Below are 26,764 nucleotides of genomic sequence, written 5' to 3'. Positions count from 1 at the left end.
AACAAGACATAACTTCAGAATATAAAAGGGAAGGGTTTCAATAACTTGAAATAATCAATAAATAAGTTAGTTCATTTATCAAATCCTAAATATGTAGCATTGATTTCCCCCACACATTGGTCCAGATTTACAAAAATGCAACCAGAAGGAGGAATGCTCACATCCTTACAGAAATATTTAATGACTGTTTAATTTAAATGAAAGAAAACATGTGAACTTTAAGCTGGCCATACAAAATTTCATTGGGGCAGTGACCCTTCTGCACCAAAAGAGGGAGCACCAGGTACCAAGATGCAAGTAAACAGGCCTTTATGTTGAGTAAACAAGAATAATAATAATAAAACAGCCAGCCAACCTTGAGCTTGCAATGCAAGCAATATTTCAGCCAAATAATTGAAGAAAGGGTTAAAGTCAAACAAGCAAAAGGGAGAAAGATAATTTTTCAAGGCTTCCCAAAATTGTTTCTCACTAACTTGTGAAGTGCATTACAAGTTACACTGTGTTTACTTTCACAACATTACATGCAATGCCTTGAGATATTGCCCATGAAGGACACCAAATTATTCTATGAGATACAGAAATGGAATTTGAGCCACATTTTCCCAAATGCAAATCCAGTTCTCCGTTCGTGGGACTACGCTCATTACAGTCTTCCAAGTGCTTTGCCCCTGCTGCTCAGTGTAGCTCTTCTGGGGGTGGATTGGAGAGATGGTTCTCTCCTTCCACTGGCACTATGAGCAAGACGCAAGGACTATGAGCTCAACAGGGCCCATTCTAGGAACAAGACAAGCTGATGTGTCAAATTGGAGGCACCAGTTCTGTATATGGCCATGCTGAAGCTTTATACCTCTGTATCAGGTGAAACAAAAGCCTAGTCGTGGCATATCCATTTTCAGAAATGACCAAAGACAAACTTGCACCTCCACACAAAGGGGGGGGGGTGATCTACTTTAGCCATTTCTACCAGCATTGTAAGGGATTCCCTCTTCGCATACGTGCCTACCTGGGCCCTTAACGTCGTCTTTGGGAATCTTGCTTAGGGAGCTCCCTTTGAAGGAGAAAAGGAAACAGGTAACAAGCGGAAGGGCCTTCTTGGCAGTGGCACCCCAATTTTGGAATGAGCTCCCCAGAGAGGTTCACCTGGAGCCATCTCTTTACTTTTTTTGGTTCCAGGTGAAGACCTTTTTATTTGCTTGATATTTTAATTTTAAAGATAATTTTATAGATTTTATTGCATTTTATACTAATTTTTTATTTTTTTAGTTCTATGGTTCCTTTTATGATGTAGTAGTGGTTTTAGTGTGAGGTTTTCTTGCCAATTGTTTTTATGATGTGCTGTGGTTTTATTATTGTTATAATTCTTAATTTAGTATTAGCTGTTTCTTGTTTTGTAATGTATCTTTTAACCTGCCCCGAGAGCCATTTTGGCTAAGGGGGCAGGACAGAAATTCAGTAAATCAATTGTGATGCTTGGCTCACTCACAGATCGCAGAACAAGCATCCCAAACAGTTTTCCTCATGCTGTTTCCGCCATGATATCCCAGATGCCGTCATGCCAGTTATATCTCTCCTTTCCTTGCTGCTCTGTTTTTTTCCAAGGTACAAACTTGTGGTGCTGCCCTGGAGGAAGGAGCTGCCGCTTCAGGGGGCTGGTTGGGAGCAGGGCAAGATGTCCTGCTCTCTCCACCCCCTCGCTGCCTGGCCCCGATTCCAGTCTTCCTGCAAAAGAGGGCTCAGCATCTCTGAGAGCGGGCCATTTTGTGGGGAAAGCAGCAGTGGCATGGGGGGACGGCAGTTAAGGCCCTGGGGGACACCAGTGGTGTCCCCATGATTTAAGGCCCACAGGCACGGAAGTGGCTGCCAGGAAAAAGGCAGGCTGCCTCGAAGGATCGAGACCCCTTTCACTTGCGCACAGTTAATGTTTACCACCAGTGCTGGGTGGACTGGGGCCATTGGGCTCAATGCAGCATCACACAAGTGAATGTCCGTTTGTGAAGTGGGATCCCCCCCTCGCTGTCCTCACCCATGCAGCCTCCTGCGCTGCCCCTCAGGCCTGCGGCCTAACCTCTGGAGCAGATGTGGCCCGGGGCACCGTGAGGGGCTGCAGAGGAGATGGGAGACGTGTTTGGCCAAACGTCCCTTTCCACTGGCAGATTGCCAGCCCTGGATCTAGCTCAGTGCCAACTCCAGTGGCAGGGTCTCTTTGCAATGCTAACCTGACGTTTTCTGCATATGCTACTGGGTTGACTGGGTCCGAAATGCAACCCTCTAGCTTCCATAAGCTGATGTGTGGGGCAGGATGCATGGACGGACGGACAGACAGATACATGAGCAAACAAATATGACGAACCTGATTCCAATCATCCATTCGTCATGTTGAGAACAAGGGGATTCCTCCGAGTTAGCAAGTGGCATAGTGGTTGGCAACCTCTGAAACTTAATGCACATTTGTTTATTTTAGGGTGGCTTGTAGGATTTGGATAGTGGAACTGGTAGCAGCTTCAGGCTTTGGAGCACAGCGACCAATCTGTGCCTTACCTCAAGCTGCCTTTACAGCACTACTGCCTGTATGAAATTGTCTGGTGAAATACAGCTTGTGATCCGGATGCATTGCTACTGTTCTCTAATTTCAGGCTGCCATCACACTAGTAAATTATAACTATGGTTGGAAATTCCCAGTGTACAAGAGAGCTGGCAGACAGATTTGTGCTCTTCATTATGATTTTAAACTTCATACAAAGAGCTGGCAAGTATCCAGTTATGGAATAAGATTCACTTATCTTTTCATAGAGAACTTCCAGAACATACAAAATATATGTTTGTTCTATCTGAACCAGTTCATGTTTACTCAGAAGCAAGATCCACTAAGCATTAATGGAAACTGTGCAGAGATTTCTAGAAAGTATTTCAGGGCATTTTTGTGTAAGACCATTTCATTCATCTTCATTTTGCTTTCTCCTCTCTGTTGCTTTTGCTTTTCAAAATGTTAACATATGTAATGATCTTACCTATTTTCAGTGATGGACATACAGCCTAAATTGAAGAACTCAGCTCAAATATTCACAACCTTAGTTCTGCGTTTGTGGCTTTTCAAAATTTTGTAAAAAATATACCATATTATTACTACTACTACAGATAAAAGGTACCAGACTTTCTCTTGAATACATCAGCATATGATGCAAGTAGTGTGTATGAGAGTGTAGAACAGATATTTCATTAATGACCATGAGGAGCTTGCCAGGCTGGTCTATTAGGCCACTGGAGAGCGCGTGAAACCACCTTTGCCTGGATGATGGAGACTAAAAGTAAAATCCACTTACCTTTCAATTCGAGACAGAAAAGTAAAGCAGTTTTGGAACCGGCAGCAAAAAGTTGGGTGGCATTTTATAATTTTGGTGTACTGAATGCTGCGACAAGATTAGCATTGCCTCCTGGACTCTGCTTATATATATTTTTCCCATTTAAGAGAGAGAAAGAGAGGGTGGGATTAGTAAACCGGACTGCCACAGGAGATCCAGATTACAGTCCCCATTTTGCCATGAAGCTCGTTAGGTAACCTTGGGTCAGTTATGGGCTCTCGGCCCAATCTACCTCACAGGGTTGTTGTGAAGATCCAAAGCATGGCACTAGGAATGTGAGAGCCAGTGTGGTGCAGTGGTTAAGAACAAGGGACTAAGACTCAGGCAGTGTGGGTTCTAGTCCCTGCTCAGCTATAGAACCAACTGGGTGACTCTGGGCCAGTCACAGACTCTCAGCCCAACCTACCTCACAGGGTTGTTGTGAAGATCCAAAGCATGGCACTAGAATCTGAGAGCCAGTGTGGTGGTGTGGTTAAGAGCCTGGGACTGGGACTCAGGCGATCTGGGTTCTAGTCCCTGCTCAGCCATGGAACTAACTGGGTGACTCTGGGCCAGTCACTCACTCTCAGCCCAACCTACCTCACGGGGCTGTTGTGAGGATAAGATTGCAAGGAAGAGGAGAATCATGTAAGCTACCATGACTTCCTTGGAAGGCAAAAGGCAAGATATGTATAATAAATCATAAATAATAGAAACATGAGAAGTAGACCATGGGAATTTGGTAGGTATGTTCATTTGGTGTCTGAGAGGAGAGGAGAGGAGAGGGTAAACTGGGAGAAGGAATGGGCAGAAATAAATCATGACCAGGAACTACAGGTTTGAAAGAATCATTGAAAATTCTGGCTGCAAGTCTCAAGTTGAGCTGCAATTTTCTGATTAGGTGTTCTGTTAAGGTGCATTCAATGCTATTCTAGTTTCACTTTTCCAAAAATTAGCCAAACTTCAAGACATCAAAACAACAAGAACAATGCAGCATGTGGCACTTATACACAGATGCACAGTCTGAAAGTACAGACACTATACATCTATCTATATGTACAGAAGCCTGCTGTGATTATGGATTGCATTCTGTCAGCAGTTCCAGTATAAACATCATCTTTGGGATTTGCTCTACATCCATAGGATTAAGGACCCCAGCTAAAATTTGGCAGAGCAGGGTTTGGCATGCATAGCAATACTTTTTTGTTTTACAGATCTCTCTCCCTCTCTCTTAAAAGAATTGGCTTATAACATATACAAACACAAACAGAAACAGCTGTTTGCCAAGCTTTATTTGCACAGGCATAATTTAAAAACAGCTCACGTCCAAAGAAGAATTCTGATCTGGAGGGAAACCATGCACCCGCACACACATAAATTCTTCCAGTACTGCAATCTCTTTTCTGTAATTTTGCAAGGGGTGACTTTCTGCTCTAGTTAAACCTTCTGTATTGCCTGCAGAATTCTTCCCTAAATGCACCATGGTACCCACTCAAATTAAAAGTTCGCAGAGGTGAGACCGAAACATACTTCTAAGGCCCGGCGGTGTTGCAAAACACCATCAGAAGGATTGCCAACTGCAGCATCATGACCATTCAACACTAGTTGTCCAGTAACTTTTCCAGAAACCACCAAAGTGGCTGAAAGAGCTTTCTGGTATCTTGGATGGGCAGCGGAGCATTTGGAGGTTTGTCTAGGGATGGCATTAGCTGGCTCCGGAGAAGCTTTTCTGTGTTGTAGCCTGTACTCTTCTGAGGGAGTGTGGCAGCACCTGTGGTGAGCAGAGCCAGATAAACAAGTGGACGGTGGCAGCCATTCAGCTACCAATCCAGCCAGCCATGTATCCCCTCATGCGCACACAAACACTCGTTCCCCCTCTGTGGGGTTTGCGCTTTCCCTTTGATCAACCCTGGGCTTTTCCACTGAATGCTGGAGAACAGCAAGCCATTATGGAAAAGGGTTCTTCTGCTTCCTGGCTGGGTGATGAGAAGGGTGTCCCAGTGTGGAAACACAGAGTGCGGCTGATGGAAGAAGAGAACAATGCCTTCCCGTGCTGATGGATAACTTGCCATCCGTGCTGGATGCTAGGCATAGCAGATCCAGGAATTAATTTACTGCTCTGGTCTGGCAAGTGTTTACCAGAGCGGCATTTCCTAAAGGTACTAGTGGTAGGCGACTCCCATGCCATGATATCCTCCATGCTTGCTTCTTTCTAGTTCTCTTCATTTTCAGATCTATTTCTGGCCAGTAGAAGAGAGGAAAGTGGACTTGGAATGGCAATTGGTGGGCCAGGAACTGTGGACTGCCTCAATGGGTTCAAAGACTCCACACCCAGGTGCTGAGTATGGATTCAGTGAGGGTTGTCTCTGAACCACATGCTGTTCTGTTGTCTGATCCCAACTGCACTTACAATGCAGAGATAGCTAACTACAAAGAGCCCATGAAGAGAACCCATGGTTTGGTTTGTTGCTGGGTTATGAATTGTGGATTGTTTAACATGGTTCCTTATCTCAGATGAATTCAGAAAACACAATAATCCATGTTTCAACAACAACCCACAATTCAATTACAACCCACCCTTAGCCCTTGAGTGTAGGTTATTGTATTGCCTGAACCCAGTCAGTGTGTGTGTGTGTCTGTGTTACCGAGAAAGGACAAAGGGACCCAGCAAATGTTTCTGTGTGCATTTAATCACATTTCAGATGATTGTTGAAGACTGATTACTGCATTGCATTGTACAAGGGGCTTCCTTTGAAAGTTGAAACTGTGTGTGTGAAAAGTGAGATTTAAGTGGCAGGACAAAAAGGTGCGGAGAAGCTAGCCCACCAAGCAGCAAAGGGAAAATGTTTAAAACTGTATGGAATGAAAGGGAGGAATCTGTGGAGAAGCTGGCCACGAAGGCAAGATTTCCAGCAGAGAAAAGTGCAAGTACATCTCACAAAGCATTCATTTCTACATAGTTAACGGAATCCAGAGCATTAATGATGAGCAGGTAAACCAGGAAGGATTAAAAATAATCACATAAAGAGCCTCTTTCCGTTGCAAAATTTTGCAAGGTTCGTTTAGGGTTTTTTTTAAAAATGAAATCATAAAGCAGCTAGCCGCAGCACACGGACAGGGTTCCCTGCGCACATGCTAAGGTGCAATGAGTCCTTCAGGTTGAAAATGAAAGGTCATCAGCAGCTCTGTTTGTGGCTGAGATGGAAATGAACATTTTTGCTGCAGGCACAATGCTGGTTTTTGTCATTTCCATCGAGCTGGAACCATGACTTTGGCAAGCTCATCCATCAAGGGCTGCTGGTTGCAGGGGTGGGAGCGAGGAATTCAAATCTGAAACAGAAGATTTCCATCCTGGTTGACCCAAAAGTCTTTTATTTGGCGTGTTGTAAACCAAACAACCAAAACCCTGAATCTCATGATCCAGAGTTTGAGCAATAGCAATCTAAATAACCTTTACCACACATTAAGGACAGGTGCGCTTCCTCCGATACAGAGTGGTCATCTTTCTTCGTGCAGTACAGGCAGTCCCCGAGTTAGGAATCTCTGAGTTATGAACAATCTGCACTTAGGAAGAAACTGCTATAAAGCCTATTAATTTTTTAAAAACTTGCTGTGGAAAATTGTCATTACCACAGAGGGAGAGGAAGCAAAAGCGGGGAGAGGGAGGCATTTCCTTGCTCCAAAGAAGAGGTGCTTGTGAGTTTGGGTGGCAGGGGAGATATTTGGGTGGCAGTGGAGATATTTGTGGTTTTTCCACTTTCATGAGGTTGCTGCACCCCAACCCCCACAAATGTGGAAGGCCAATTATACGTGATCCAATACAAATTCGACTTAAAGACAAATTTCCATTTTTTCAGGAACAGAAGTTGTTTGTAACCCTGAGACTGCCTGTTCACTGAATGAGAACAGATGGGCCTTCCAGCCCAGTCGTAACACACCTGGACAGAGGAGGTGGAGAGAAAGTCATTCCCTGTAATGCCAATGGTTGGTTTGGTCACTTAAGAAAACTGTCGATGGGCTTGCAGCAGTGTTCTCCAACCGGGCAGCCTGCTGGTGCTTTGGACTACAATGCCTTGCAGCTCCGACCATTGGCTACACTGTCAGAGGATGGTGACCACTGAAGTCTAAAACATCTAAAGAGCACCAGGTTGCAAAGTCTGGGTTCCAGACTGGTATTTGGCCAGGGCAGTCATGCTGGCTTTTTATGAATTCCTATACAAACTGATGAACAGATCACAACTTAGAACTCTACCACCTTTCAAATTTCTGGAACTTTCTAGTGCAGTCGCCACCTTCCAAACGAAAGTATTTTAAAAGCTGCATACTTTTGAGGAAATACTTTTAGACATATGTATTTGACATATTCAGTAGAAAAATGGTCTATGTTTCAAAATAATACTCAAAAGCAAAGTGTCGTGCACATTTTAAAAAATAATTGTGCTTTAATGCAGACGTAGAATGAGATGGACTCCTGGGTGAACACAGGTAAAAGTGAAATAGAACAAATATGACAGACCAATTTGCCCATACCTAACTCTGGCTGCCTTCAGGTCTGTCTGAGATGAAGCTTCCCAGGCAAGGAAAGGATCTACTGGAGAAATGAAAGAGGATGATCAGAATGGGGAGCTAAGGACCCAGTAGCTCCACACTGCCTGCAAAAAAGCAGCGTGACTGCCTGTCTCCCCCACACTGTCCAGCAGGAAGGCTTGCCTTAAATTTCATGTCAGCGGATGATTATGCCTCATCCTTACAAACCAGCAGGTATTCCTCTCACAGTGCTTAACTGTGAGGATCATAAATCCTATTTATGTTAATGTGATTCGCTTGCCATTACAGTGCGAAAAGGTCTCATGACAACTGCTTCCTCTTCACTTCCAACATATATTAAATCTTGGAATTTGTATCAGCAGAAGGCCAGGAAAGGAAAAAAAAAATCTGCATATTTATGACTTAGGGATTGGTGCTTAGGATAAAAGCTTCCCTTTTATCACAATGCCCATTCTGTTTAATTAAATGCAATAAATTAAATAACCATTCAGCACTTGGGATTTCAACAAGGATAGCAGTAGATGCCAAGGAATGACTGCCGGTAGTAACCACAGCTGCCCAAGAGGCGTCAGTGTGGCAGGTCTGCATTTTGCCGAAAGGAGAAACGTAGGCCCTGTTCACACCCATCGGTTCATCAACCTGTGGGCGACCAAGGACAGGTGGGAGAGAGCAAGCATGCTACCTGCAGCTCACCTGCCTCACCCACTTTACAGCATGGCCCACAAAGGTTGTGCAGTGCGATATGGGAAACCAGACCATGGTGGGTTTGCATGCCATACTGCTCAACCTGCAAAGGAGCTGATCGAAGGTAGTGCAGTAGCCTGGGCAGGCAGAACATAGCAGCAGTTATCCACACTCTGGTAACCTCGCATCTGGGCTACTGCAGTGCGCTGCACGTGGGTCTGCCCTTCAAAATGCTCCGGATACTTCGGTTGGTACAGAATAGGGCTGCTCACCTACGAACAGAGACTGGCAGGCAAGATCATAGAACACCAGTCCTTTAACTTTTACACTGGCTACTGAATGAAGTCCAGGCCCACTTTAAGGTGCTTTAACAGCCTAAACTGTTTAGGGCTTGAATATCTGAAGGAACATCTCCTCCTGTATATACCAACCTGGGCCTTACGGTCATCCATTGAGGTGCTTCTCTGCAAGCCACCTTTAAAAGACGGAAGGAAGGTGGCTACAAGGGGAAGGGCATTTTTGGATAAGACACCCTGATTGTAGAATCAGCTCCCCAGAGAGGTGCACGTGGTACCGAATTCATATGCTTTTCAGCACCAGGCCAAAACCTTTGTATTTTCCCACTATTTCAACTGTTAAATGGGAAAGTCATGTCATTTTATACTGTATTTTATATTGCCATTGGATCACCTGGAATGGTTTATTGTTTTATTAAGTTGATTTGTGTTTTTACTTGATTGTATTGTTTTTTTGGTATTGGTTTTCTTTTATTATTGTTGTAAACCATTTTGGAGAGCCTCCGGCTAAGTGAATGGTATATCAAAGTTTTTATAAACAAATACATAAACAAATAAAGCAGAAGAGCAGTGCATGCTGCCAGTAGAATGTCCGTACTCCCCAAAAATTTATCCCCCAAAATGAAACATTTTTTAAACCAATGGTTTATCGTTATGCACAGACAACATCTCAGCGGCAAATCTCCAGATACCTAAGTATATACACATCTGAGCCAAGAAGAGCACACCTTTTCTTAGCCTTTTTAAGGCCGCTTCCAAAACAGCTTTAAAACCCTTAAGCCACACCCCCCCTTCATAATTTGGGCTCAGAAACATTGTTATCCAGCTGTCTAATGACAGGGTCACATGGCCGCAGCTACAACACTTTCATATCAAGAAGAATGCTAATGCCATCTGCTACCTCCCAATGAATTTAGTTTTCCCTTTGAGCTTAGCTGCAAATCTCACAGTCTTTTTTTTGGGGGGGCGGGGTGGATGGAATGAACTTGCCTAGCAACAGCAGAGCACTTCCTGTTCCAATGCGGGTATCTGGGGCAACTGGGACACATTCGTTTCCCAAAGATCCACTTCTGCTGAAGATGAAAACGGTTCAAACGGGTTTGTTCGATATGGCTCAGCACAGCTCCCTGCATTTTTGGATGCTCTTTGGAGGCGTGGCTCCGGGGACGGTTGCGCTGAGCGCTGGCACGTCAATGTTCGCACCAGGCCACTGTCCAAGGCTTGGATGAACCCCGCATTTCCAAATTGTGCAGTGCAGCAAGTTTATTTCTTTTTCCAAAAGCCTTTTCCACCAAATTCTGCAAACATATGGTGTGATGTGGATGCATGGGTAGACAGAACAGTTAGCAGTTGCTGCAGTACTGCTGGCTGATTTCCATTTTACAAATTCATATGAAGCTAAAATATCATGCTGGCGACATATGCTTGCCGGTTCTCCATTTACTGCCTGCAGCTATGGGCTCCTGTATTCTAATGGTAATTCGACAATCTGTTCGCTGACAGCTCAGGGGGGCGAGATGATATGCACACTACTGACAGGGATACCACTTTCATGAAACATTTACTTCTCTGCACCTGAATATTGGAGCAATCATATAGGGAGTCGACACACCATGAAATAGAGTTAGACTGAAAATTTGGAGAAGAAAATAGCAGACTGTCACTCAAAATAAAGTTCATTTGATACCCAGTGGAGCTATCTGAAAAGACATTTCAATATAAGGCATACATGTTCAAACTCCAAGGTTGCCGTATCAAAAATGTATATAATTTTTTCTTCTTCGAATTTGCTTTAGTGGCCCTTTGGATGATTACACTTAAATCCATATTTCAAGAACGTTATGTAGTTTGCTTGCCTTGCTTTATCTAGTACTCAAAATGTACATTTGATGGTGGCTTTTACGGCATTTCACCATTTAGCATTCCAAGACAGGTGCAGAAATTCTAAATACCAGTATGCTTCAGAGGACCTTCCTTTGCAAAACAAAAGACCTATATGGGAAGTTTAACTTTCCATTACCTGAATATCCTTTTCTTTGCCAATGCCCACCTCTGCTTAATGAATATGCATCATTCCTGCAGCACCGGTTGAGGGTACTTGTCATAAAATAAATTCTGAGAGCAATTTCTGCACACGTTTTTATATACAGACAATTGCTATGGTGTGGGAGGGTTTAATAATTTGTTTTAAGGTTATGTTCTTTTTAGAACATCATTGTGAGATGGGAAGCTTCTACTATCTCCCTGTTAGATAGGGAATCCTACAGCCAGACGCCTAAAACATGGCAGATATAACAAACATAACCCATACACCAAACCTGATCCTGGCAAGGGTTCATTGGAAAGTCCTTCCTCCTCTGCTGGGTCCATGCTTATTTCAGTCCACATTTTTTATTCTTGGAGGACATGCAGGTATCAGTGAATGCTGGCACTCTCTTGGCTTTTTTTCTGCCTAAACATGCATAGGATTGCAGTTTTAGATAGCTTGAGAGCCAGTGTCATGTAGTAGTTAAAAGTGTAAGAGTGGGACTCAGGCAATCTGGGTTTTAATCTGCACTTAGCCATGGAGCCAACTGGGTGACAAACCCTCCGCACAACCTAACTCACAAGGTTGTTGTTGTGGGGAGAAGATTGAGAGGAGGCGGAGAATGATGTAAGCCACTTTGAGTTCTTTAAAAGAAAAAGGCAGGATATAAATCTAATAATAAATGAAATAACTAAATGGCACATGCAGTTAGAAAGAATATGGCAGTTTACAGGATCACAGAATCTATACCACTCTCCTTAATTGGTAGATATGTTCTGACTTAGTTGTACCACAAACAGAGCTGTTTAGGGGAAAGTGGGCAGCGAGGAAAATAAAGGGCATAGAAAAGGACAGATCTGCACACATAAAAATAGCCTAGACTCCAAAAAGCCCCACCAATAATTCTAAATCTTGCAAAGCCCATGGAAATGTAGGTGATATCCCAGACGGTGCCCAAGGGAGAAGAAGGCAATATGACATAGTGAAGATCTCTACAACAGCTCAATGGTTTAGCACGGTTCAGTGTCGGTTTTCATTGAGGAGTGGGTTGTTGCTGAAACATGTTGAAAAACATTGGAGGATTGTTTAACCCTCAATCAGCCACTCCTGCCTGAGTTTGGACAAGATGGCAAGCCATGCAACTCTCCAACAGGACATAACGGTGGAGAGCATGAGCCATGACATCCCAAGGGATAATTAACCTACGGTGGACTGTTGTCTCCAATAAAGCCCATGATGGTTGGGTGGAATCTGCAGCAGCAGTACAGGAAAATTCTGTTCTGATTGGATTTGGCAGTAAACTATGCCATTAAGACTGCTATTTATCATAGCCAAGGTACACCCCTTTGCCTTAAAATCCTACATAAGGTCTGGACTCTAGTCCTCATTGTTCCATTGGTTCCATTGTTCTACTGAGTCCTGCCATTTGTTCTGGCTGCCTGACCTTCAAGGAATCTGCGTTTGTGAAACTGCTCTCCAAGTGAAGGATGTGGGGCCTTCTCCAGACTCTTGCCAACACTTTCCCCTCAGTTCTGCAGCCTAGGAGAAGCAGAGGCCCTCCACGCAACAGCCAGGAACCTTGCTCATGCCCCATTTCCCTGGGACAGCTGCACACATTCCTCTTCACCCCAGCTCTGCCCTCAGGATGATCCCTTGCTATCCCTAGAAAGACAGTTTTCATATTCTGTATTCTCTGGAGGTCCTTTTCCCTATAAATTGCAGACCCCGGATCTTCCCCTGCTTCTCTAGTACTTGATAGGTGTGTACAGCTCAAACTTGTTTCTCCTCACAGTAGTGTGATTTTTGCCACCCCCTTTCTCCCAGGAACCTTACAGCCCCAAGTTACTTAGACCCAACCCTTACAGAACTCTGGCCCAGGCACCAAAATCCAGCCTGTCTACAGTTGTGTACAGCTGTGGCCTGGAATCCAGCTGCAGCATCCACAGAGCACCCGCTCAGCTAACTTTTCCACCCTTGAATCCTCCTGTGTATGGAGCTGCACAGTCTCTGTTTGATCTTTTGGCTCCTGTGTTCGGTGTGCATAGGTCTGTCAGTGATATATGAGCTAATTAATTCCCTACTGGAGTTCAGAAAGTGCCTATTACCAACAAGCTAATTCCCAAAGTGATCATTGTGTACGTTTTTTATTCTTGTGTGACCAAAATAAACCAACTTCCTGAGGAAGAGAGTATCAGGGCGTACATGTGTGTCACTGGAACTAGTCTGGGGATATGCAAGGTGAATCTGCATAGGGTCAAACTATAAGTAATGCTACTTGTAAAGTGTGTAGCTGAAATGCATCTTACTTTTGCTCCTGGGAAAGCTTGGTCTGAGGGCCAAATCCAGCCGCCCCAGGGATCCAAATGCAGCCCACTGGGTTTTCTCAGATGGCCACACCTCCTTCCATTGGCTCCACCCACCTTCTTCCACCCACTGTTCATTGGGTGGTTTCAGGCTTTTCTCAGCTTTCCTCTGTTCTACAGCTTTGAAATGACCCTCCTAAGGCAGTCCTGGAAGTAAGAGCTTTACGCCGGTGTGATGTAGTGGTTCAAGTGCACTGGGAGCCACGTTCTCCTGAGTCTGGGCACCTTTGGGCCAGTCATTGCCCCTCAGCCTAACCTACCTGACAGGGTTGTTGATGCGAGGATGAGAGGAGAGGTCACCTGGAGGCTGGGATAAGTTATCCAGGAGTTTGGGCAGAAGCGTCACCAATATGCTGATGACACCCAGCTTCACCTCTCTCGCATGCAACCCTGGTGAGGCAGTGATGGTTCTGAACCAGTGCCCGGCCAAGGTAATGGTCTAGATGAGGGCCAATAAATTGAAGCTTAATCCAGACAAGATGGTGGTGTTGTTGATAGATGGTTCCCTTGTCCAGATGGTAGATGTCCAACCTGTCCTGGAGGGGATTGCACTCCCCCTAAGGGACAGGATTCAGTGTTTGGGGTTGCCTCTGGACCCAGAGCTGTCCCTGGAACACCAAATGGACTCTGTGGCCAGAAGCACCTTCCATCAGCTTTGGTTGATTTCCTATCTGGACAGGCACAATCTGGCAACAGTAATCCCTGCCCCGGTAACGTCTTGGCTTGAGTACTGTAATGCGCTTTACATGGGTCTACCCTTGAAAATGCTCCGGAAGTTGCGATTGGTACAAAATAGAGCAGCACATCCGCTCACAGGGACTGACAGACGAGCTCATCTATCACCAGTCCTGTACAATCTCCACTGGTTACCAGTTACAGTCTGGGCCTGTTTCGGGGTGCTTGTATTAACATATGAAGCTCTAAACCACTTAGGACCTGATTATCTGAAGGAACGTTTCCACCCATGTGTCCCTACCTGCGCCTTAAGATCACCTTCAGAGGTCCTTCTACAAGAACCACCTTTAAAGGACGTGAAGAGCGCTATTTGGGAAAGGGCCTTTTCAGCAGTGGAGCCTCCTTTGTGGAATTCACTCCCCAGAGAAGTGCGCCTGATGCCAATGCTGTACATGCTTTGTACATGCTTTGGAGCAAGGCAAAAACTTTTCCATATGCTCTGCATTATAAGGTTTAAAAAGCATTTTATTGCTCTCTACAGCCAGGTCTTTGCTTTACTTTTCTGCTTTGGTTATTGTTTTTATTTGCTTTCATTGGGATCCTGTATTTATTAATCTGTCTGATTATGTTTCATTTAGCTTTACTTATTGTTTAATTGGAATGTTTTATTGATTGTCACCTTGTTTTAATATATTGTATTGTGCTTGGGGTTTTATTGAGTGTAAACTGTTCAGACAGCTAACATGGCTCAGTGAAAGGTATGCAATTTTTAAAATAAATAAAAAATAAATGAAATTTTAAAAAATGGAGAGGAAGAGCAAGATTATGAAGCTGCCCTGGGTTCCTTGCAAGCAGGAAAAAGCAGGACAAACATGTAATGCAATAATACTATTGGGGTATTATTATTAATAATAATATTGGGGTCTCCGCAAGAGCCTCTCCAGGATAAAATTCAGCCCTGAGGCTGACAGAGATTCTCTGCCATTACCCTAAGTAAGTGTGAATGCTCCATGATTGAGACCATGGTGCACTCAGTGGGAAAGAGTACACCTTTCTCCTCCTCTACGAAGGACTCTACGAAGAAAAGAAAGAAAAGTATCCATTAGCACCAGTCAAGGCCTTTTCTTTTTAAAACTCCTCAGCAAGGACTGGAGTGGCCTGGGAAGATCTGGGGATGCAAATGCATAGAAACTTTAATTCTCTCCCTAATCCAAATCAGGGCCATGCACACTTACACTGGCATAAAAATAAAAGAAACAAAGCCTCGATCACGTGGTGGATGATTACTATAACATGCAATTCAAATCCCAGATCATGTGAAAAACTGAACATATATTTGGAGAGCACCTATGTTAACATGAATTGGAAAGACCAAGAGTGCTGGTATGCGCTATTGTATCCCAAACATGCAGAGATTTAAAGGATTTCTTGCATGGCATTTCTCGTTATGGCTAATGAAACTAGATCAACAAATGTATTTGCATTTTGGGAAGACAACTGATGTCTATCTGGTGATCCTCTAAAAGCTTAGCCCACACATACCGTTGGTCCACACGGAGCCCACATTCTCCCCATCCACAGCACTGCTGGAGAAGTGCAAGGAAAGTGTGCCTGAATCGATGCAGCAGGCTCTTTGGCCTGCCTCCCATGCTCCTGCATGAATTCCAAAGCCAAAAATCTGGAATGCTGCTGTGTGGACACGCCCACCACATCTTTCCCCCCTGCAAGCAAGCTGTCATGTATTTGTGGGACACGTGCGAACACTGGTGGAAAAGCCACATGCAACTCTTACATTGACTGCGTTTGCTGCTGGTGCAGGGTGTGTGTGGGTCGTGGTGATGGGGATGGTGGGAATTCTACGTTCCACTTGTAGAACTTCCCTGGTCCTTGACCATCTGACCATCCTCCCTCCCTCCCTCCCTCCCTTCCTGCAGTTCTTACTTCCTAATGAACCTTTGAGCATCATAAGGCAGTAAGAAACCAAGTTGTGCCCTTCAGAATCAGACCAAAGGTCCACCTCTTCCAGTGTTCTGTTCGCACAATGGCCAACCAGGGACGCCCTGTGGGAAGGCCACAACAGGCCACGTGTGCAGGCGTGACTCCGCTCCATTCATGTTCCCAGCGACTGGTATGTGAGGCTTATTGAAAGAGCACCTCTTCCTGTATGAACCTGTCCAGCTCCTTAGAAGAGGGAGCCCCCTCCTCAGCAAACAAGGAGGGTGGCAGCAAGAGGAAGGACCTTTTTGGGAGTGGCACCCTGACTCTGGCATGAGCTTCCTAGGGAAGTTTGCCCGGGCGCCACTTTATACTCTTTTCAGCATCAGGCAAAGATCTTATTTTGCCAGTATTTTAATTGTTAATCTTTTCAATGGCATTTTGATAGAATGTGGTATGCCTTTCATGAAATCATTGGTTCTGTTAAGATGAGGTAGGGTGTGCTTTTATTGTTTTATTGTTATTTGAACATTGTGTTTTCATACTGCCTTTTTATGATTTTATTGTTGTCACCTGCCCTGGGAGCCTACCAACAAACCAACCTGCATAATGGGGCCACATCCCAGTAGCAAGCGATAGCTACTACATCTTGCAGTATTGCCCATTTCCAAAATAACAGGACATGTGACAAAGGCAATGGTTTAATAAATAGTTATAATACTTAACAGTGTGTAATTCTCCTGTAGTAGCACTTGTCAAACACGTAACTCAGTTGTGTAACAATTCTGTAGCTTAAAACCAATTGATGTAATTCGTTTCAGAAGTGGTTTCTCCTCTAGAAATGCACTATCTGAAGTACTCTTTTTCTTTTGTGGAATTGCAATTATTTATGTATTTACTCTCTGCATGCCAGAGTCATGGCAGAGAGCTCTTGGAGAAGGAAATATGAGTGTACAAAAAGAATTTAAAGATTATAGGGTGGAATGAAGTATAGAATTACATTCACAGGGATAAAGATTATTGATAGTAAATTCTGGTTCTCCCTGAGGGGGACAGGGTGGGGTACGATGAAACATCTGTAGATCTATGCGGAGGACATGGCAGAAAAAGAATCCGTTCCTCACATTTCCAGAAACCAATAACGCTACTACTGTCAAACACCCAAACAGCAATATTTATCAATGAGGTAGGACACTTTTCCACTGCACTTGAGTACCTCCCCAAGCTGAAAATTTAGCTGACATATCACAAACAATCATCTCCAAAATGGGAGTGGTGCACCATGGCAGTGTGATGACATGGCTTCATTCCAGCGGTTAAGAGCATGGGACTAAGGCTCAGTCAGTTTGGGTGCTAGTCCTCATGGAGCCACAGAGCTCACTGGGTAACTTTAGGCCAGCAGACACTCTCAGGCCAACCTACCTCACAGCACTGTTGTTGCGAGAATAAGATTAAGCGGAGAATTATTTAAAATGCCTTGAGTTTATTGAAAAGAAAAAAAGGCAGGATATACATACAATGGGTGGGTGGGTGGATGGATCACGGAAACTGAAAGTTGTCTATACAGCTACACTTGTTCTTGTTTTGGACTTGCCACATTGTTTTGAGAGAGAGAGATGCATAATTCTGGCTGCTGACTCCTTTAAACTGGAAGGGAACTGGCCCTTTTCATCTAAAAGACACAAATGTTTTAGGACATTTCTGGCTGAAGGACATTCTGAGGGTCAAGCAGGTTGATTGGATATGCATCATGCCCATGAGTCACGATGGGACTGTGGCTCATCCCACTTTCAGCCATGCTAGAGTCACCCGCCCCCCTCAGGCAGGCGCGCGCGCGCGCGCGCGCACACACACACACACACACACACACACACACACACCTCCCTTGCTTAGAACCCATGACCTTGAAGTTAACATGCATGCCTCCATTGCCCTTTCTGTGTAATGGGTTCCTGCTGTACAGCAGATCCCTTCGTTCTACCGATGGCGACCCCTGGTTCCACCGATAGTGACTGCTTGGTTTCACCCATGGTCAGCTACCCTACCAGCCTCCAGTGGGCACTACAAAGCACAAACAACAAAACCACAAAACAGTAGCATATTTGGCAGAACCACAAAACAGTGCACACATGTTCATAGAACACTTTGGAGTCAACCAACAGCACAAGCAAACAGAACTGTTTTCACTTGATGCCTTACACTTGAATCATCATCATCTTCGTCGTCATCATCCTCATCTCTGGGGAGAAAGCTCCATAGGCAAGGCCCCAGCCTTATCGGCAGTCACCATCCACCTCACCTGTGAAGGGAACAGGTGCCTCGAAAAAGGCCTCTGAATGGCCATGTAGCTTATATGGGAGTAGGTTATCCTCTCAGTATTCCCATCAGTAAAACTTGGAATCCTAAGAATGGCCATGGGAGAATAATTTTGGATCACCATGGACCGCACCCGAATCCAGCCTCCACACTGGCTGTGGATCCTAAGAAGTGTCGGGGCAATTGCATCACTGAGGACGTCGTAGCCGGGGATGGCATGAGTGCAGATTCTTGAGCAGACCTTGACGAAAGCGATGCCCCATGCAAGTGGGACCGAACAAAGTTAGCAGCGGGCTAAGCCAGAGCCTGTGTGAAATTGCGGTTGCCAGATTCGCCTGTCCCAGTGTAGCAGGTGCAGGTTTTCCACGCCTGTCCAACAAGCTGCACTTGCTGAAATTCCCTGTTCTGTGTAACTCCTGTGCAAAGCCCATGTGCGCCTACAGCAGCCAAGCACCACTGCACTCGGTAGGACTGACTTCTGAGCAAACATACCTCTCAGATCAGGCTGCAAAGGGAAAGGTTCCCCACCCTCCACCATAGGGTCACTCTCCAAGCAGAGCAAAGTTTAATGGTCCTTGTACAGATAGAATCCAACATGTATTAAATTTCAAATGTTCGGAGACTTGAAAGGATCCTCTCATTTCCCCTCTCTGTTCCTTAAACCATAACATCTGCAATGGGTTCGCCAGCTATCTGATATCACTGCAGCTCTCATTGTACATCACACTTCAGTGATAATTAGTGGGACAAATACAGCAAACCACCCAAAAAGGAATGTGCAAGCAAGGGTATAATGCAAACCAGACTTTGAAATTTGCATTTTCTTTCCTTCTTCTTCCCTAACGAATGGAAGATGAGGGAGCTGAATGTTTACGCCAGCTCAGCCCCTTGAAAGGGCCCACGCAGAAGAGCTCCAGCAATTCAGGAATAAGCAGAAATCCCTAGGAGGATTAGGGCCTGCGTGCTCCTTATTGGTTCACATGCACCGATTTAAAACCAGGGCTTCAGCAGACCCACTTTTTATGTATGTATGAGAGAGGTGAATAGAGAATATCCTGCTTGCAAGGTAAATCTTATCCTTTAAGGAGACACATTTCTAATATGACCAGCATTTAGGCTGCTGGCTGAAGCTTCACCGCAGAACAAAACAAGGTCTTTCTGAATTAAGATGGCAGTCCCAAATTAAGTGTTATTTGTGTAGGCCCTGCTGAGTTCAGCAACACTTTTACTATATGTAACCCAGACAGTAAATTGTAGCTTTTATGCAGCTGTTACTGAAAACTAGCTTTGCCTTCGCACAGTATGACAGGCAGAAATTCACCAGAAGTACCTCCCACAGCACTGCATCTCCTTTCCAGGAAAAGATGCCCCCTTTCTGGAGGGCACTGACAAATATCACAGACCTCCTAGGTGGTGGGAAAATACTAGTTTGTTCAGAACACTGTTTATCTTTGGGACACTTGAATGAAAGAACAATTTGAGTGCTAAGCAAGCATTAAATGTTTCTAGGAGCAAAACATGCTGAAGCAGCTCAGATTGCAAACAGCTTGGCCACTTTGCAGCACTTCTTACCCCTGCAGGAGGGAAAAGGGCCACAGGAGCAAATGAATGCTCGGGACCTGTGAAAGAAGGCAGAAATGGAAGGAGCAAAGCCCCCATCGTGAAAAATGCTGCGTGAAAGCTCAAAGCACCCAACCCTTTGGTTGTTTCTAAAGATACAGAATCTGGAGATGAGGAAGCCTCATTCTTTCAGCTTCCCTGCAAAAAAAGGAAGAAAGAAACTTGGCTATCTTCCCTTTTCTAGTTCCACCCAAGAAGCGGGCAGGCCCATCCCAAGGGACTGAGAACTGTCTCACAAATGACAAAAGGATCTTGTAGCACCTTCAACCCTGCTTATTATTATGGCATAAAATAAGTTTCGGTGGCCTGAAGTTAACTTCATCAGGTGCGTGGCATGTTCACCTCAGTGAAGATAGGCGCGTGTGAGTTTGTGGGGAGGAAATACAGTGTAAATACTGGGATTCAGTGGGATGCAGAAAATATGATCTGTGATACTGTATCAGCGTTCCCAGCAAAGTCAACCAGTGGCTCTCATTCATGAGATTATTTATAACATGTATATTCCATTTCTCCATCAGTGCCGGACTTTGGCAGAGGGGCACGGTGCTGAGCACAAGTTCCAAGTTCAGTCCTTGACTTCTCTAGGCAGGGATGCACGAGGATGCTGTTTCTGTTCACAGACCTCTTGAAAACGACCTGTTCGCAACCCTCATATGAACAATCCCCACCCCAGTCCACGGATCCTCACGCTTGCGCTTGCATTCACGCAGTCTTTTCAGCAGGTTTCGCATCCTTTGCCATACCTCCCAAGGCAGTCGTTTTGTGGTGGGACAATGACGTTCCCCCAGGTTGCCAGGTGCTCACATGGCCCAAGAGGGCTCCTGCTTCTGAGCAACAATACCGAGATAGCTGGCCCAGTGATCTGCTTCAGCGCGCCAGAGCCGACACAGCAGCTTCCTGCCTACAGCAGAAAATGAACGGCAAGCTCTGCTCCTATTTTTAAAAAGCACCCAGAGAAGCGCCACTGAAATCCTAAATCTGTTTCAGGGTGTCCTCTGGAGCTGCCCCAGAGTTCTTTTTCATGGTCTCTCTGCATCACACATACAGGCCCTGTGATGCAGGGACCCAGTTGCTGGGAAGATTTTGTGGGATGGAAGAGACTGCAACACCACAGCACCATGGGGGCCCAGGCAGTGGTGGATCATCCAGCTGCTCCGGGTGTCAGACCAAACCTCCTTTGGAACTGGACCATATCTCTCGAGATCAGGGGAGAGTACTGCACCAGGATATATGCACTCCACAGCTGATGGCATGGAGGATCCTCACCTTGATGAAGGGTCTACCACCCTTCCTAAAGTGCTGCACACAATATTGAATATGGCTTTGAAACCCTCTGTCAAGAGGTCCTGTACCACAAAATGGAAATTCTCTTTCTTTATATCATGAGAGGGCTTTGATCCATATCAGTGTATGATAGAACAAATTTTCCTCTTCCTGAGCACATTGTTTCAATGGGGCTTGAAGACGTCTTCCAGTCATACCTACCTGCAGCAATTTCATCGTTCCACACCGATCCAGGGTTCATCGGTTTTCTCTCAGCCCTTATCTAAAGCCATTTCTCCAGGATCTCAAGAACTCTGTACTACCAACTTGTCTTTTAACGTTTAGCTGGAATCTCTCCGTCATTCTGCAGGCCCTTATGAGGATACCATTCAAGCCCATGGCAAAAATCAGTCTATGCCTACTCTTATGGGAGTTAGCAGTCCTGATAGTGCTCACTTCAGCTTGATGCTCCAATGAGTTATGCACTCACAGGGTAGATCCCCCATACCATCTTCCATAGAGATAAAGTAGCACTGCATCTGGACTCCCGTTTCCTCCGCAATGTCATATTATCATTTTACTTCTTGTTTTACCATCTGTTCTCGCTTCCCCATTGACTCTGAAAAATCAACCTTACATACACTGGACATTTGTAGAGCGCTAGCATTCTCCTGATCCAGAACTGATGCTCTACACTGCTCAGAAAAATCTTTTATCTGCTACAGCAGCAAGAAAAAATGCCTTGTTTGCTCTTATCTCATGATATAAAGGACGTGGCCTGGGTGGTGAAGGCACACTTCCTAGCTTATGTACTGGCCGGTCTCTGGACTGGTGAAGGTCCCTTCTAATGAGGCAATGGCAACTTCCACCTCTGCAGAGCAGCTGCCCGGTCCACTCCATCAGACTTTGTGAAGCACTACAGGCTTGATGTTCGTGCCAGAGCAGACTGTGCCACTGGGAGAGCTGCCCTTTCTCTGGTTCTTCAGTGATGACACAGACCAGGAAGGGAACGATGCCGGAAGTGACTCCTGCAAGTCTCCCATAAGTGTGCTGCACAGAGACCGTGAAGAAGAGAGGCGAGTTGCTTACCTGTGCATTTCATTCTTTGCGTGGCCATCTGTGCATTCACAGAACCCATGCATCACCCCCTCTTTGGCATCATATACTGTTTTTTTTTTTTAATCTTACAGAGATGAGTTTGGAGCAATGTCGAGGTCAACCAAACTGATCCTCCCTTGGCCCTGAGACCACAGGGCTGGTCTCCAGTGGAGTGAAGAAATGGGCAGGAACTCCTACATATACTGACACCGGAGTGGGGAGGGTTTCCCAGCAAAACTCTCCCATATGTAGAATCTTCCCACAACAGACGCCACACAGGTGCAGAGCCAGTATATCGGAACGCACAAATGACCACGCTGAGGACGACAAAGAAGCAGCCTGCCTTTCTTCCTGTACTGTGGGGCACCATACCACTTATGGTGGGCAGAAGATGCCCGAGAAAGTAAAAAGTTCCCCCTATTCATGCAAGTTCCACAGGCAGTGAAAATGTCAGGATATTCCTTCTATTTAAAGAGATGGAAGTATACCTGTTCCCTCCTCCCTTGAAGCCTCTGAAAGCCCACTCCTAAGTTACAGGAGAGATGTGTTCTCCACACCCCAATGGCTTTCTCTTCCTCCTATTGACATCAATAGTATGGCGGTCACATAGAAAGGGTCAAGGACAGTGAGACTTCAGCCAAACCTGCGTGATCTTCCTTATTCTGATCTTACTGAAACTGCCACATGGGGGAAACATGGCAGGGGCTGCAGCAACTCTCATGCCAGCTAGAGAAGGCCTAGAAGGAAGCACCTCTCCTTGCTGCCCCATGTCTCTGCCCTGTGAGCCAGGAAGGAAGTGGTCCTGCTGCTCCTTGCCATCCCCATCAGAAGACCTCCTTCATTCCAGCTTGTGAGGGGTCCTCAAAAGCTGAGCGCCACTCCTCCCGGCCCTCAGAAGAGCTGGCGTCAGCGGTCTGCAACAGCAAGGAAGCCGAGGACAGCTGCCCCAGGGGCCACTCGGGCACTTTGTGGGTGGCTGCCAACAGCACTCACTGGAGCCACTTGGCAAGGGTGCCACTTACTTGTTGTGGGACTTGCCCCACATAGGCTATATGTCATCTGGGTTCAAATGACATGCCAGCTACCATGGAGTAAGTGAACCTTACAACAGGCCATGGCTATACAGGGAGGCTTATAAGCCAAGTTTAAGCCACCAGTGCAAAACTATCCTGGCTCTGCACAGCACATTAAACTACCATAGCCTTGAGCTGAGTGGCTTAATCATGCAAACACAGTCAGGGAGCACAAATATGGAAAAAAAAATCAGCACAACGCTACTTTAAATGTTTTTAGCAGCTATGTCATTTTACTTTTTACTCTGGAGTATGTATAAGAGAGCTTTCAAGATCCAGATCTGTGTCCCAATTTTAACCCTTGGGTAAAACGATAAGTAGACATAGCTGCTAAATACACATTTAAAGTAATACCTGTTTTAATTTTAAGCCTATATAGGAATGCGACCTAATAATGGTAGAAAGAATAGGATTCCTTAATGCGGCATGCACACCATGGCTAACTAAATTTCTTCAGAGTTAGGATACATATAGGCATTAGGTATTTTGCATTTCTGGAGAGGGACTGTGTGGAGAGGGAGGGGTTAGCTTGCAGAAATTGCTGAAAATATAAATATTTCACGAACGGAATGGAGGAAGGGGAAGAAGGGAGTATAAGTTAGATGAAATGATACAACTAAATCTATCCATGTAATTTTAGTCATGCATGCATAGGAAAAACAACAGTTTTAAAAGGGGAATATATTCTTTGTAAAGGACATCAGCTTTCTAACACTGACCAAAACATTTCAGAGGAGTCATTTATTCTAAAATAAATGTGGTGTCTCCAGTGGGAAATGTAAAGTCTCCAATTCAAATTTCGGTTGGTTCTGAATCATTGCTTTGTTACTTTCAATGCTATAAATAGCTCGCTTTGATTCAAGAGCATGGATGCTTTGCTAATGGCTGCACTGCATCATGGGTTATGTAGTCATGCAGTTGAATGAATAGTCATTCTCATATGTGGTTTTATCTGAAAGGCTTATTAAAATATTGTAATAACACATGGCTTATCTTAGTAAAAGAAGTGGCTAGTCTGAAAATGTGGACATGGGGGGAGTGTGCAAAAATAATATGGCAGCTCCAAAGAGTTTTGAGAATGTATCATGCGCTTTCATCTGAGCATGACTCAGTGAAGGAGGCCTTTCCCAGCCCCCAGCATTTTTGGGCCAGAATTTGAAAGAAATAAAGGCAGTCCCCAAGTTGCAAACATCTGAGTTACAAATAACCCACACTTATGAACAAACCGCCATAAAGCCTATTGATTTTTTAAATTACTGCATAAAATTGCCATTTCCATAGAGAGATGGGATCTGTAAGCCATCCAGAGACTGTGGTATTGGATGGCATATAAAAACTTTAGATAGGTAGACAGGCAGACTGACCGACAGACAGACAGATAGAAGGGGAGAAAGGGAGGCCTCCAAAGCATGCCTCCCTGTTCTGCCCACCTGAAGAGGGAAATCTCTCTGGCATTTCCTTGCTGCAAAGAGGAGGTGTTGGTGAGTTTGGGTATATGTGGGGGCAGGGTAGAGATATTTGTGATTTTTCCACTTTCATGGGGGTCCTGCACCCCTAGGCCCTGCGGATGTGGAGGGACAACTATGCATGATCCAACCTACATACAAAAATCGACTTAAACACGCATTTCCATTTCTGAAGAAATGGAACTCCTTCATAACCTGGGGCCTGCCTGTAGCCAACTCAACAGGCTGTAGGATGCATGCAGCACATGTGCTCTCATCCCTGGGTTCAAGTCAAGACAGAACGTTTAAAGCTCTGCATGACCTAAACAGTGCGGGATAAAATTCCAGGGATTAGGGTGCCACATTGGACCCCCAGCAAGGACCACACCCCTGCCTCACTTGTCCTCGTCCTGCCATTGTTTTAAAAGTGCTCCTTTGCCCCTCTTGCTGCCACCACACCCCCAAATCACAGACATACAAATCACAGACATACCCTTTAAAAGAAGGTCCCCCCCACCCCAGTCCAGTGCTCCACTGCTAGATTCCAGAGGCAGTGCAGGCCTTAGAAAAGGCCGGGGCTGCATGTAACACATGGGGAGCGCATTGCTCATCACTTGTCTGGATCCAGCCCCTTGGGAGCCCCTTTCATCAAACACCCACCCTCCTGCTTCCCGGGAGTCTCTTTTCAGGAAGCGCAGCATTTTGAGGATGTTTGAGCTATGGTAGACTAGAGATCAACCCTCATATACTTTGGCCACCTGATGAGAAGGAAGGACTCCCTGGAGAAGAGCCTAATGCTGGGAACAATAGATGGCAAAAGAAGGGGACGGCAGAGGATGAGGTGGCTAAATGGAGTCACTGGGGCAGTTGGCATGAGCTTAAGTGGACTCCGGGGGATGGTGGAGGACAGGAAGGCCTGGAGGAATGTTGTCCATGGGGACACAACTTTGCGACTAGCAACAAGACTAGAGTAGAATGGATTTGTTTTATTTTGTTATGACCTACAGTAATGATAGATACTCTCCAAGCCATTGACTTAAGAAGATGCCTTTCTCATGAATTTGAGGAGCTTAATAAAAACCTACTTATTTCTCTAGACATTTAGGAAATTGTTGACTGCTATTTGTGTAATATTCTATACTATGCTTTGAGAGGATTTATAGCATTAAGTTTTACTTAAGGCATTAACGTTCCTTCTGATCATGCAGGAAATACATAAATACATGCACAGGCGGAGAAATAAATCCCATTGATATCAATGGAACGTTCTTCTAAGCAACTATCACAGAATCACGTCATAACACAAACATTTACCTGGAACCAAATGTGTGCTCTGTACACAAGAAATACTTTGTCTTGATTAAGAGATCAAACATTCTTCAGATACCCCAAGAGCTACAGCAGATCTCTTGCACCCTTCCAAATTCCACAGTAAATTCCCTTGAGCCGTGCAAGGGTGAGAAAGTATGTAAAAATACGGTTGTGTTGCTTTGCACTCAACCACGACTCTGGCATTTCCTGACTACTCAAAAGGAAAACACACTGTTGGCATGGCTCCACTAACTTCAATGGAGTCACACCAGGAGCAAAGTTAGTTCTTAGGCCTCAACTGTAAAACTGTGAAATTAATGTAGAATGATGAATTTGATTTCCTAGTTTTTGTGTATAAAGAAATGTGTGCATTTCGGGGTGAAGGGAGTCACTGTATGAGACCTTTCCTGAAAGATCTTCCTGCTTCATACAGCAACAGGCACTGATTCCACAAAGCAAACAATCAGATATGTTGGCCCTTGTTATTCATTCCAGATATCTTCTATTATGCTGGAATTTAGGCTGCACTGCACTTTACAAGACACAGTTCAAGTCCCCATAAGTATTCTGGGAAATCCTGTCTCCCAGACAGTCATGAACTCCCAGTTGCCTTACGCTTTCCATTGCCAGTTGGTCGAGTCAGGGATCACACGCTGGAGAACATGAAAGCAACAATAATACGACATTCAAGATGGTTCCTATAATAATGAGATAGCAGTGTTCTTGTTTATCCTAAGCACAACAAAGATCTGTTAAGTTTGATAGGAAGGCGG

Source organism: Varanus komodoensis, unplaced genomic scaffold (assembly GCF_004798865.1).
Source record: "Varanus komodoensis strain SLA01 unplaced genomic scaffold, ASM479886v1 scaffold10, whole genome shotgun sequence".
Lineage (NCBI taxonomy): Eukaryota > Metazoa > Chordata > Lepidosauria > Squamata > Varanidae > Varanus > Varanus komodoensis.
This window is presented reverse-complemented; position numbering follows the sequence as displayed.